Raw genomic sequence first — 12,392 nt, forward strand, 5'->3', positions numbered from 1 at the left:
TAATAACCGATTTTCAGTTTTATACTCCTATTATTTCCTGTAATAAATGGAGCAATCGAACAACGACTGGAAAATTTTGACTCCTTAGTTTTAAAATAGACAGAATCAAAATATTACATTATGTAGGCAAATAAAGTAAACTTAAAACGAAACTACCAGTTTCATATCAGCGCACACTCCGGTGCAGAGTGAAAATCTCATTCTGAAAACATCCCCCAGGCTGTGGCTAAGCCATGTCTCCGCAATATCCTTTCTTTCAGGAGTGCTAGTTCTGCAAGGTTCGCAGGAGAGCTTGTGTTAAGTTTAGAAGGTAGGAGACGAGGTACTGGCGGAAGTAAAGCTGTGAGGACGGGTCGTGAGTCGTGCTTGCGTAGCTCAGATGGTAGAGCACTTGCCCACGAAAGGCAAAGGTCCCGAGTTCGAGTCTCGGTCAGGCACACAGTTTTAATCTGCCAGGAAGTTTCGTATCAGCGCACACTCCGCTGTAGAGTGAAAATCTCATTCTGGAAAGTAAACTTAGTATGACCTCATTTCACTGCTGTTCACGAGATGTAGTAAGTGGTTGAATACTATAAAAAAATCACCTATATTCTCCTACCGATTCTAATTTTATTACTCTCTCCTCAAAAATCATGCGGCACCCGGGATCATATCATTGTTTGGAAATTGCAAATAATTAGTGCCAAGGGGTGAAAACTGGTCTTGAAGAACTTTGGTTTTCGTGAGAATTTTTTTAAGGGCTACAAGCAGATACATGCATTTTACGTATACAGAAGCAGAAGATCAGCTACTTTCCGTTTTTATTGTAGTTAAGTTTTTAATTTACTATAGTTATCGTAATTTCCTCCCAAATCTGTAATCTCTTAAAGCAACTGAATCATTGTACTTTGTTACTATGTCACTTCGTAAAAATATTTCCACACTGGGGTTGCTGGCATTCTGCAATATAAACGGATATCTGGCGACGAAAGCGAGAAACTACATATAAACCAGGTGGAGGCAACTCCTACACACTGCACGTACCTTGAGCCACGTCATACGGGAGCAGTGCTGTACCAGTTGTTATGCCACGTGTTTGTTCGTCGTTTTTCCGGCATTGTTATTAAAATAGCACTGGTCGCTTTTCCTATTTTCTATAATAACGTAACATTTCAAACGAATCCAGATTTTACGAATCTAAATTACTCATTTTAAAAAAGGTTGACCCGAAAAGGAAATATTTTATGACTGGGACTATGGATAATCGATATTTCGGTTTTTTTACTCCGTCATTAGTAAAAGATAAAAAACACCTGTTATAACCGAGACCAAACAGCTACCGAAAAATAACGTTTCTTCAGAACTAAAGTGCCGGTATCGGTTTTAACCGGTCGGGTTTTTCCATCCGTAGCTTCCAGGCATTACACATCGCCATAATCTGTTGAGCTGAATCGCTCTTGTAGTCACATACACAGTGAAGTAGGTCGTCATGTTTACATAACTTATGAAGTTAGCCATACATGTCTCCAGTGCTCTTATTGTCACACTTCTCTGTAAATGTAACTCCTTTCCACCTTCCCCCCCCCCCCTTCACTATTTACAAAGAATGGAATCATACCTTACGTATGTCTGATTGGCAATGCATATTTTCCTTCATATTAGTTGACCTGTGCACACAAAGAAGGGTTTAGGGTATTATTGTTCGCTTTTAACGCATTTTTAGTACTGTTTCATGCCTATATCATTATCTCTAAGAGTAACGATTTGTCACCTAGACTTATACATACCCCCATTTTTATTCAAATGTCTGGTATTCATCCATAACGGAAATAACCGTGTATATATAACCTCATTTGTACTTGTTTCTACCATACAAATTGCTAATGCCAAGGTAAATTGCATCTTAGTGAAAATGAAAGAAATTTAACTACTTTTAATGAATTCATCCTTTATATAATATGCTTATAATATATTTATTTTGTACAATAGCTCACAGACTACTGATGTCTCAAATTGTGTGTATTATGTATGGTGTGTTATATAGGGCCTGAAGATGGCGTTGAGCCGGCCGAGGTGGCCGTGCGGTTCTACGCGCTACAGTCTGGAACCGCGCGACCGCTACGGTCGCAGGTTCGAATCCTGCCTCGGGCATGGATGTGTGTGATGTCCTTAGGTTAGTTAGGTTTAAGTAGTTCTACGTTTTAGGGGCCTGATTACCTCAGACGTTAAGTCCCATAGTGCTCAGACCCATTTGAAAAATTTTGAAGATGGCGTTGACGCAACGTCGAAACTAGTAGCCAAATAAATATGAAATCTTAGGTACAGCTGGAAGAGTTTCATTTTTAATAAAAATTATACCAGCTTGTGTCCCACCATTATCCAATTTAAATATGGATGTACGAAGATTAAATGTAAGTAGACAGACAGTGGTGAGTATCATCCAGTACATGTGTGGATGTAAATATGACGGGCCAGTCGCAACGCTAGCTACAACAACAGCGAAGTAGCTGTATTACGGCTGTCCGAGAACTTAAAACATGACATGACATGACGACCTACTTCAGTGTAGATGGCTACAAGAGCGAATCATCACAACAGATTACGACGATGCGTAATGCCTGGTGGCTGATACACTTTGAATTAAGTAATAAATTTCATTAATCTGAAAATGGCTCGTCAATGAGCTGAAACTAGTAATCAGTCAAGGAATTTTAGCGATCTTGACCCAGGATTTTTATCCACACGTTTTGATAAAATTCTACTGAAATCGACGCTCCCTTCATAAATCCAATTGTGATCAATCTGACCTAGCCAAATACATACGTGCTTTAGCATACCACTCCCCGGAGTCGGCCAGACGCTCCGGCCCCCGATCAAAACAGTGCTGTGGATTAATGAGGAGCGTCGGTATACTTGCCACATGCCAACAGATTACCATTTACCACTGGGAAAATACTGGGCTGGTATCCGTCTCCCAACTCAGTTACATGACTCACAAACGTTGAGAAAACAGTTGCGCTATTTCACATGGGATAACTCTAGACGTCGACGGATGACGAACGGGACGGCGGGAGGAGGGGAGAAGGATTGGCGACTCAACCCAAAATTAACTTCTACAAGTAAAAGATACGCAGGGTCAGTACATAAAATTGCTTAAAATTATCCGTCGCTTTCCATATTTATTTATTTATTCTTATATTTAATTTCGCAACTTTCTTTGTAAGGTTGAAGTTCTCGTGTTTGATTTCTCTTTCAAAAATTATCCTTAGCTTTACTAACCTGTACTGGAAGACAGAACTGTCTCTCATTTATAGTGACAGCAACATAATAGTCTTTGTGGGGAATAGATCCCGTAAATCACGCAAAGACTGATGTAAGAACACAGCTCATCTTAATTTCGATCACTTTTAGGAAAAGACTCTTCAAGCAACCGACGCATTTCAATCGAAACTAGGTCGAAATACCCCTATCCTGATACTTAATTTTACTCAAGATGATTTTTTAATCATATTAATTAAATCGTTGATAAAGATACATCGATACCTCGCTTAATACATAGCATAGTGAACATCCAATTTCAGCTTCGTTACACTCTGCTCATACTGAATCTTATGATATACGTCGCGACAGCATTCTGTTTGATTTTTGTGTTGGCATTTTTCTTATTACGAGTTTTCGTTGTTGTATATTTTTAACCTTTCCGCTACTATTTCAGCCAGGTTCAATAAATACATTGTACACTACTGGCCATTAAAATTGCTACACCAAGAAGAAATGCAGATGATAAACGGGTATTCATTGGACAAATATATTATACTAGAACTGACATGTGATTACATTTTCATGCAGTTTGGGTGCGTAGATTCTGAGAAATCAGTACCCGGAACAACCACCTCTGGCCGTAATAACGGCCTTGTTACGCCTGGGCATTGAGTCAAACAGAGCTTGGATGGCGTGCACAGGTACAGCTGCCTGTGCAGATTCAATACGATACCACAGTTCATCAAGAGTAGTGACTGGCATATTGTGACGAGCCAGTTGCTCGGCCACCATTAACCAGACGTTTTCAATTGGTGAGAGATCTGGAGAATGTGCTGGCCAGGGCAGCAGTCGAACATTTTCTGTACCCAGAAAGGCCCGTACAGGACCTGCAATATGCGGTCGTGCATTATCCTGCTGAAATGTAGGATTTCGCAGGGATCGAATGAAGGGTAGAGCCACGGGTCGTAACACATCTGAAATGTAACGTCCACTGTTCAAAGTGCCGTCAATGCGAACAAGAGGTGACCGAGACGTGTAACCAGTGGCACCCCATACCATCACGCCGGATGATACGCCAGTGTGGAGATGACGAATACACGCTTCCAATGTGCATTCACCGCGATGTCGCCAAACACAAATGCGAACATCATGACGCTGTAAACATAACCTGGATTCATCCGAAAAAATGATGTTTTGCCATTCGTGCACCCAGGTTCGTCGTTGAGTACACCATCGCAGGCGCTCCTGTCTGTGATGCAGCGTCAAGGGAAACCGCAGCCACGGTCTCCGAGCTGATAGTCCATACTGCTGCAAACGTCGTCCAACTGTTCGTGCAGATGGTTGTTGTCTTGCAAACGTCCCCATCTGTTGACTCAGGGACCGAGACGTGGCTGCACGATCCGTTACAGCCATGCGGATAAGATGCCTGTCATCTCGACTGCTAGTGGTACGAGGCCGTTGGGATCCAGCACGGCGTTCCGTATTACCCTCCTGAAACCACCGATTCCATATTCTGGATCTCGACCAACACGAGCAGCAACGTCGCGATTCGATAAACCGCAATCGCGATAGGCTACAATCCGACCTTTATCAAAGTCGGAAACGTGATGGTACGTGTTTCTCCTCCTTACACGAGGTATCACAACAACGTTTCACCAGGCAACGCCGTCAACTGCTGTTTGTGTATGAGAAATCGGTTGGAAACTTTCCTCATGTCAGCACGTTGTAGATGTCGCCACCTTGTGTGAATGCTCTGAAAAGCTTATCATTTGCATATCACAGCATCTTCTTCCTGTCGGTTAAATTTCGCGTCTGTAGCAAGTCATCTTCGTGGTGTAGCAATTTTAGTGGCCAGTAGTGTATAATGCTACTACCATTTTCGGTGGGTTAATGCTTTGTATCCAGGCATTTCAACGTGGACAGTAACAGCCTCGCACCTTATTTCGGCCGTTGCGATAGAACCTTGAGTTATGAGTCCATCATCGGAGCGTACAAAACTAAATGCTTTATCGCGTTCCCAAAGCATTTGGCATACTTCCATAAGGAACGCGTAAGCGAAAGTTCGAAGGTGTGACACGTATTTTTCTTTCTTTTCATTCCGCTGTGCTACTTCGTAGTTAATTCACTGCAGTTATTGAAGCTCACTGAGAGATAAGTCAAAGATATGCAAGTGTGTGTTGCAACTAGTGCGTCGCCTACAGATCAGTCGAGCGAGGTGACGTTATGATAAGACACTGGTCTCGGAATCGGGAGAGCGGTGGTTCAAATACCCATATGGCCATCCGCATTTAGCTTTCCATCGGGAGATCGCTGATTTAAATACCCCTATAGCCATCCGGATTTAGCTTTCCATTACGTCCGTAAATCACATAAGAAAAACGTCGGAGAAGAAAACGGCCAACTTCCTCCCAAAATCCGACCTTGTGCTTGGCCCATACTGGCCTCGCCGTTGACGGGACATTCGAGTCTAATCTTTTTTCTTCATCTCTGGAGTAAAGCTATGTTAATCATTTCCCTTGATGAAAGTACCGAACTAATTGATGAACCATGTTTCTTGTCATCCGACTAATCAATCGCCAGGTAGTATTAATACAAACATGAAATCAGATAAAGATTGTTACAGCTGATACGCTTATCAGCTCATCTGTCAAGATGACAGAACATTACAACACAGGTGTTTCGTAAACATCGTACGTCGCCGTCAGGTATAAGAATAACATCAAGATTTGAACATTACGAAATCCATTCTATTGCATAACTGTAACACGATTGTTCTCGATGCACTAAGCGCTGGAGACAACAATTATGTAAGTTTGTAATCAGGCGACTGCCTTTAATGCCCTGTATTTTTCTTGTTTCGTAAGACACGTAACTCAGATTCATCCAGATAAAAGTAATTCAGGTGATACTTAATTCAGGTTGCACCGCGTGAAATGTGGGGATTGGTACTGGAGCGTCAAACAACACTACAGCTATGTAAAGTAACGCTGAAAAATGCATAATTCGATTACAAGTACTTTGCGTTTTTCACGAATTAGACATATTTACATTCCTTTCTTGCTTTTATTGTTGTCAGAGGTAAATCCTATATAATATTTTGCAAAATGTCGCGCATAAAAACGGGATTTTCCAGTGCTCATACCTCGGGGTCTATTGATGATAGAAAGATAGGGTCAAGTGATTTCGGTGGCCCCTGGACTAGGGACCATTTGTATTCCCGATAGAAGGATCATGTTACTGTAACTATCCTGCAGTGCTGGGTCAAAGTTTGAATGTTGCGCATTTCCTCCAACTTAGGTAAATGAAAACAGTTGGTTAATTCTATGGTGCACCTTAAGAGACTTATGGAAGGCACCATTTAGTTCAGGGCCGGTTCCTGAGCAAAACCCTGAAAACATGGTTTTTGGTAACAAAATCGAGCCGCGGATTCCAAGACAGCTATGCATAGCAAATGGTTAAAGTTTTTTCGAATATACTCCTAAGATCCTGATCTCTGCGTGTGCGCAATTTTCTTGATACCTTCATACGTTTCCGATCTACAGAAAGAGGTTCAGTGTTACTCTATTTGTATACGTAAAATACGTTGACTCCGGTGTGAGGTGGAAACGTAATTTATAAGGTAATGTAGCATGGAGAAATATATTGTAAAGTGTCTCCTGTATCATGAGAAGGGTTCTGGGAACTCCACACTGTAGTACTGAAGCAGAAGCAAAATTTTTATAAAATCCGGTCTGAGGTGTAAAACTATATTATATTATTTCAGTTTCTCATAAGTAAACTATCAAAATTTTGTTGACCACTATAGTTCTTTTCATATGAGTGATGTGCCCTAGCCGGTCGCTGTGGCCGAGCGGTTCTAGGCGCTTCAGTCCGGAACCGCGTTCCTACTACGGTCGCAGGTTCGAATCCTGCCTCGGGCATGGATGTGTGTGATCACCTGGTTTAAGTAGTTCTAAGTCTAGGGGATTGATGGCCTCAGATATTAAGTCCCATAGTGCTCAGAGCCATTTGAACCATTTTTGATGTGCCCTATTGTAGCAGGGAAAAGGGAAGAGAAGGGTTCAAACTCGGCTCTGAGCACTATGGGACTCAACTGCTGAGGTCATTAGTCCCCTAGAATTTAGAACTAGTTAAACCTAATTAACCTAAGGACATCGCAAACATCCATGCCCGAGGCAGGATTCGAACCTGCGACCGTAGCGGTCTTGCGGTTCCAGACTGCAGCGCCTTTAACCGCACGGCCACTTCGGCCGGCGGGAAAGAAGGGAACCTGCGGAAAAATGCTCCTATCGGAGCAAAAAAACAACACTTGAAAGTGGGTTACTAGGTGCCTCATTCTACTCTCTTCGGCACATTTAAAAATTTTCCCAACAAATCTGGCGTGTGAACATAGTCGCGCTTTCTGTGATGAGAAGGAGAAGGAGGCCGTGGCAGTGGGGAAGAGACGGAAAAGTAATCAATAGTGGAAGACGGTAGACAGAGGTTGTGGTATAGAAAGAGCGAAGGGGACAATGAAGGTGTGAGAGAAAGAGAGGGACAGGTACAGTGGAAGTGAAACATAGTTGATAGTGACAGAAAAGTGCCAGGAAAAGAGCGACGGAGACGGTGCCAGCGGGAGAGGAATAAAGAGAAGGATAAAGTGGAACTGCGTGAGAGCCAATAATAATGAGAGACAGAATCTATGACATGACAATAAGGAAGAGATGCAGTGGCAGTGGGAAGAGACAGCAGCAGTGGAAAGGAATGAATGAGATAGTAGCAGTAAGAGGGGGCAAGAAGATGACTGTGACAGGGAGAGGAGACAGTAATAGTAGGACAGAACAAAGGAAACTGTGGCTACGAGACAGGAGACTGTGACAGAGAGACACAAACAGATAATGACAATGAGTTGGGCTGAATGAGTGACTGCGAAAGGGCAAGTGGGAGTGGACTGGTCCAAACGATTTTAAGCGATGGACTAGTGGGTGTGAGCGAGTTGAGCTAGGGGGGCTTGTGGAAGTGGATGCACGTTAAAAAGATCGCGAATATGTTCGCATGCCAAATTTTTTGGGAAAACTTTTAAAGCTGTTGAGTAAGGTGGAATGAAGCAGTTGGCACTACATTTCTCAGTCAGAATATTTCATTAAACAGGAGCATATTCGCATTTTTTGTGCTTCGATAGGAGAATTTTTCCACTTGTACACATCTTTTCTAACTTTTTGCACTCTGAAAATAAAACGCGTTTTACATATGATATTACTTAGATGCGATGGATGGCAATATGACGATGGCTTTAAAATATACTGAAGAGCCAAAGAAACAGGTGCACCTGCCTAATACCATGTAGGATCCCCACGAACACGCGCAAGTGCCGCAACACAACGTGGCATGGACTCGACTAAAATATGAAGTAGTGCTGGAAGGGCCCGCATCTCGTGGTCGTGCGGTAGCGTTCTCGCTTCCCACGCCCGGGTTCCCGGGTTCGATTCCCGGCGGGGTCAGGGATTTTCTCTGCCTCGTGATGGCTGGGTGTTGTGTGCTGTCCTTAGGTTAGTTAGGTTTAAGTAGTTCTAAGTCCTAGGGGACTTTTGACCACAGCAGTTGAGTCCCATAGTGCTCAGAGCCATTTTTGAGTGCTGGAAGGAATTGACATCATGAATCCTGAGGGCTACCCATAAATCTGTAAGAGTACGACGCGGTGGAGATCTCTTCCGAACAACACGTTGCAAGGCATCCCATATATGCCCACTAATTGTCTTGTCGGGGAGTTTGATGGCCAGCAGAAGTGTTCGAGCTCAGAAGAGTGTACCCGGAAACACAGTTTAGCAATTCTGGACATACGGGGTGTCGCATTGTCCTCCTGCAATTGCCCAAATCTGTCGGAATGCACAGTGGACATGAATGAATGCAGGTGATCAGACAGGACGCTTACGTACGTGTGACTCTTCAGAGTCGTGTCTAGACGTATCTGGGCTCCCACATCACTCCAGCTGCACACGCCCCACACCATTACAGAGCCTCCACCAATTTGAACAGTCCCCTGCGGACATGCAGGGTCCATGGATTCATGAGGTAGTCTCCATACCCGTACACGTCCATCCGCTCGATACAATTTGAAAGGAGACTCGACCGACCAGGCAACTTGTTTCCATTCATCAACAGTCCAGTGACGGTGTTGAAGGGCTCAGACGAGGCGTAAAGCTTTGGGTCGTGCAGTCATCAAGGGTACAAGAGTGAGCCTTCGGCTCCGAAAGCTCATATGGATAATGTTTCGTTGAATGGTTCGCACGCTGACACTTGTTGATGGTCGAGCATTGCAATCTGCAGCAATTTGCGGAAGGGTTGCACTTCTGTCACGTTGAACGATTCTCTTCAGCCGTCGTTGGTCCCGTCCTTCAACATCTTTTTCCGGCCGCAGCGATGTCGTACATTTGATGTTTTACCGGATTCCTGATATTCACGCTCGTGAAATGGTCGTACGGGAAAATCCCCACTTCATCGCTACCGCGGATATGCTGCGTCCCATCGCTCGTGCGCTGACAATAGCACCATGTTCAAACTCACTTAAATCTTGATAACCTGTCATTGTAGCAGCAGTAACCAATCTAACAACAGCACCAGACACTTGTCCTAGATAGGCGTTGCCGACCGCAGCGGCATATTCTGTCTGTTTACATATCTGTGTATTTGAATACGCATACCAAAATACCTGTTTCTTTGGCGCTTCAGTATATAATGGTTATAAAGTCAAATATTTCTTCTGTTATACTAAAAACGAATAGCACATTCTCAAGAGTCTGACCGATTGGACAGAAGAAACTGCTCAAACCTGCACAATAACAAAAAGTTATCTTCCAGTGGGAGAACTGAGAAAATGGAAGATGCAGAAAAATTGCCTGCTAAAAGCTGCGATATTTGTATAGGGTGTTCTCCCTCACCGAATCAATTGGCAATACATTTATACTGAATAATGGACCTAAGTCACGTGATTCGCACTTTTTTTCACAGGCTCGCCGCCAGATTCTAAAATAAACATGGCATAGTATTTCAGTGGTCCCATTAAGCACCATCGACAGCTCAGACACTGTTGTTTTTGTACTCGTCAACAAAATTAATAGCGTAACCCTGAACAGCGTTTATTGCAGACCTGTCCGTGTCGGCAGGTATATGGCTGTAACGAACTGACACAACCGTGTCATCTCAGTGAGGTCATTAGAACCTTAGCACCAAGAGCATACGCCATCTATGACGCTAACAATATAAGAAAGGAGACTGAACACCTGAAGATCAGGATTAATCAAACAGAACAGATATTCCGATAACTAGATTTGTCGAACCACGGAGCTCGAAAGCAGACAGGGTGTTTAAACATCAGATACAAGAAATTGTCGCTGATAGCACCGAAGTGGGTGTTGGCTTTTGAAGTTAAACCGACATGTGGCACATACGTTCACACAGTAATTTTGTTTATATGTACGACATTTCAAAGATAGACATTAAGAAGCAGATACAACATTAGATGTTTTAAGATAAGGTTGATTATCATCTAAATAGTGGCAGACTATACGCAGACATTATAAGGTGATCTTTAGTGAACTGGAGATGATCTTTTAGGTCGTAACTGGAGATGTGAGTAAACAGGAAGGGCAGCATCACAATCGCAGTACTATGTAGAGCCTACAATTGATTCGTCAGTTTGAATGTATTGCGCACCAAACACATCTCTGAAGCACAAAAATATTTTGCACATCCATGACAGGAAAACAGTGCCCTACTATTGGTTATCAGGTTTCAATAGCTGACAAAGACATCAGTTTAGAAGAGCTCGTTAAATGAATTTCTTCTGATATTTAAAAAGACATTATGTGGTTTGAGACAGGTGAGAGACAGAACAACGAGCAAAGGAAAGTCAGTGTGTAACATTGTGTAGTCCTACCAAGCTTGTAGGCGCTAACAACTCCATGTGTAGGTCACGCTTAACGTCTTGATTCCAGCAAGAAAGCGTACTGTTATGATTGCTGCTATTTTCTATAGAGTTGACACCAAGTAGAAAGTTGGTCTGAATATCACAGTGCTTTACGAGGCATTGTCCTGTTAAGGTGGTATGACATTTTCTCCCTCTAATCTTTGAACTGAAATACCGAGCTAGTTACCACGGTGCACCTCAGTATTTTTCACATTGACAAACATTGGCAGGCATGAATCAAGTGGTAAGTGACAGATAAACATGCCAGGATTGACGGTGATCAGTGTTTTGTACTTAGCCACAGAGCTACACGTAGCCACGCCAGACAGACTAAATTGGTCTCCCTAAACGACTAGGTGAGTTTTGCAAGCGAGGCAGCAGATTCCTTAAGTTGCTATTACCTGGGTGGTCAGAGCTACCAACTGCCTTCCACAAAATGTTCAAATGTGTGTGAAATCTTATGGGACTTAACTGCTAAGGTCATCAGTCCCTAAGCTTACACACTACTTAACCTAAATTATCCTAAGGACAAACACACACACCCATACCCGAGGGAGGACTCGAACCTCCGCCGGGACCAGCGGCACAGTTCATGACTGCAGCACCTTTAGACCGCTTGGCTAATCCCGCGCGGCCTGCCTTCCACCAGTACTACCACAGCGCTCATAGCGCCTTCGTTCATACAAAAATATCAGTCACCGACGTCTTGGTGAAAATTATAAGTAAAGTGGAGTTACTTCAGAATTAAAATAATAGAAAAATACTTCGGTACTTACCTACGAGGGGCTTTCAGTGAGTAAAGTAATAATTTTTTTCTGAAAGCAAGTTTATTTTATTCAGGATTCTAATACACCATATTATTGCCCACTCTTTTGGCTACAAAACCCTATTCGTCAACATAATCTCTGTTCAATGCGACGGTCTTAACGCCACCTTACTGGGAGGGCCTGTATGCCCGCATGGTAACGCCCTACAGGTCGACATCTGAGCCAACGTCTTGCTTGCTACATTAATAATCTCCTCGCCATCTACATACTGCTTCCCGCGCTGTGTATCCTTTGTTGGGCCAGGCAGATGGAAGTCGGAAGGTGCGAGATCCGGTCTGTAGCGTGGATGAGGAAGAACAAACAGTCCAATGAAGTTTTGTGAGTTCCCCTCGGGTGTACAGGCTTGTGTGAGGCCTTGCACTGTCATCGAGAAGAAGTTC

Source organism: Schistocerca piceifrons, chromosome 5 (genome assembly GCF_021461385.2).
Source record: "Schistocerca piceifrons isolate TAMUIC-IGC-003096 chromosome 5, iqSchPice1.1, whole genome shotgun sequence".
Classification (NCBI taxonomy): Eukaryota; Metazoa; Arthropoda; class Insecta; order Orthoptera; family Acrididae; genus Schistocerca; species Schistocerca piceifrons.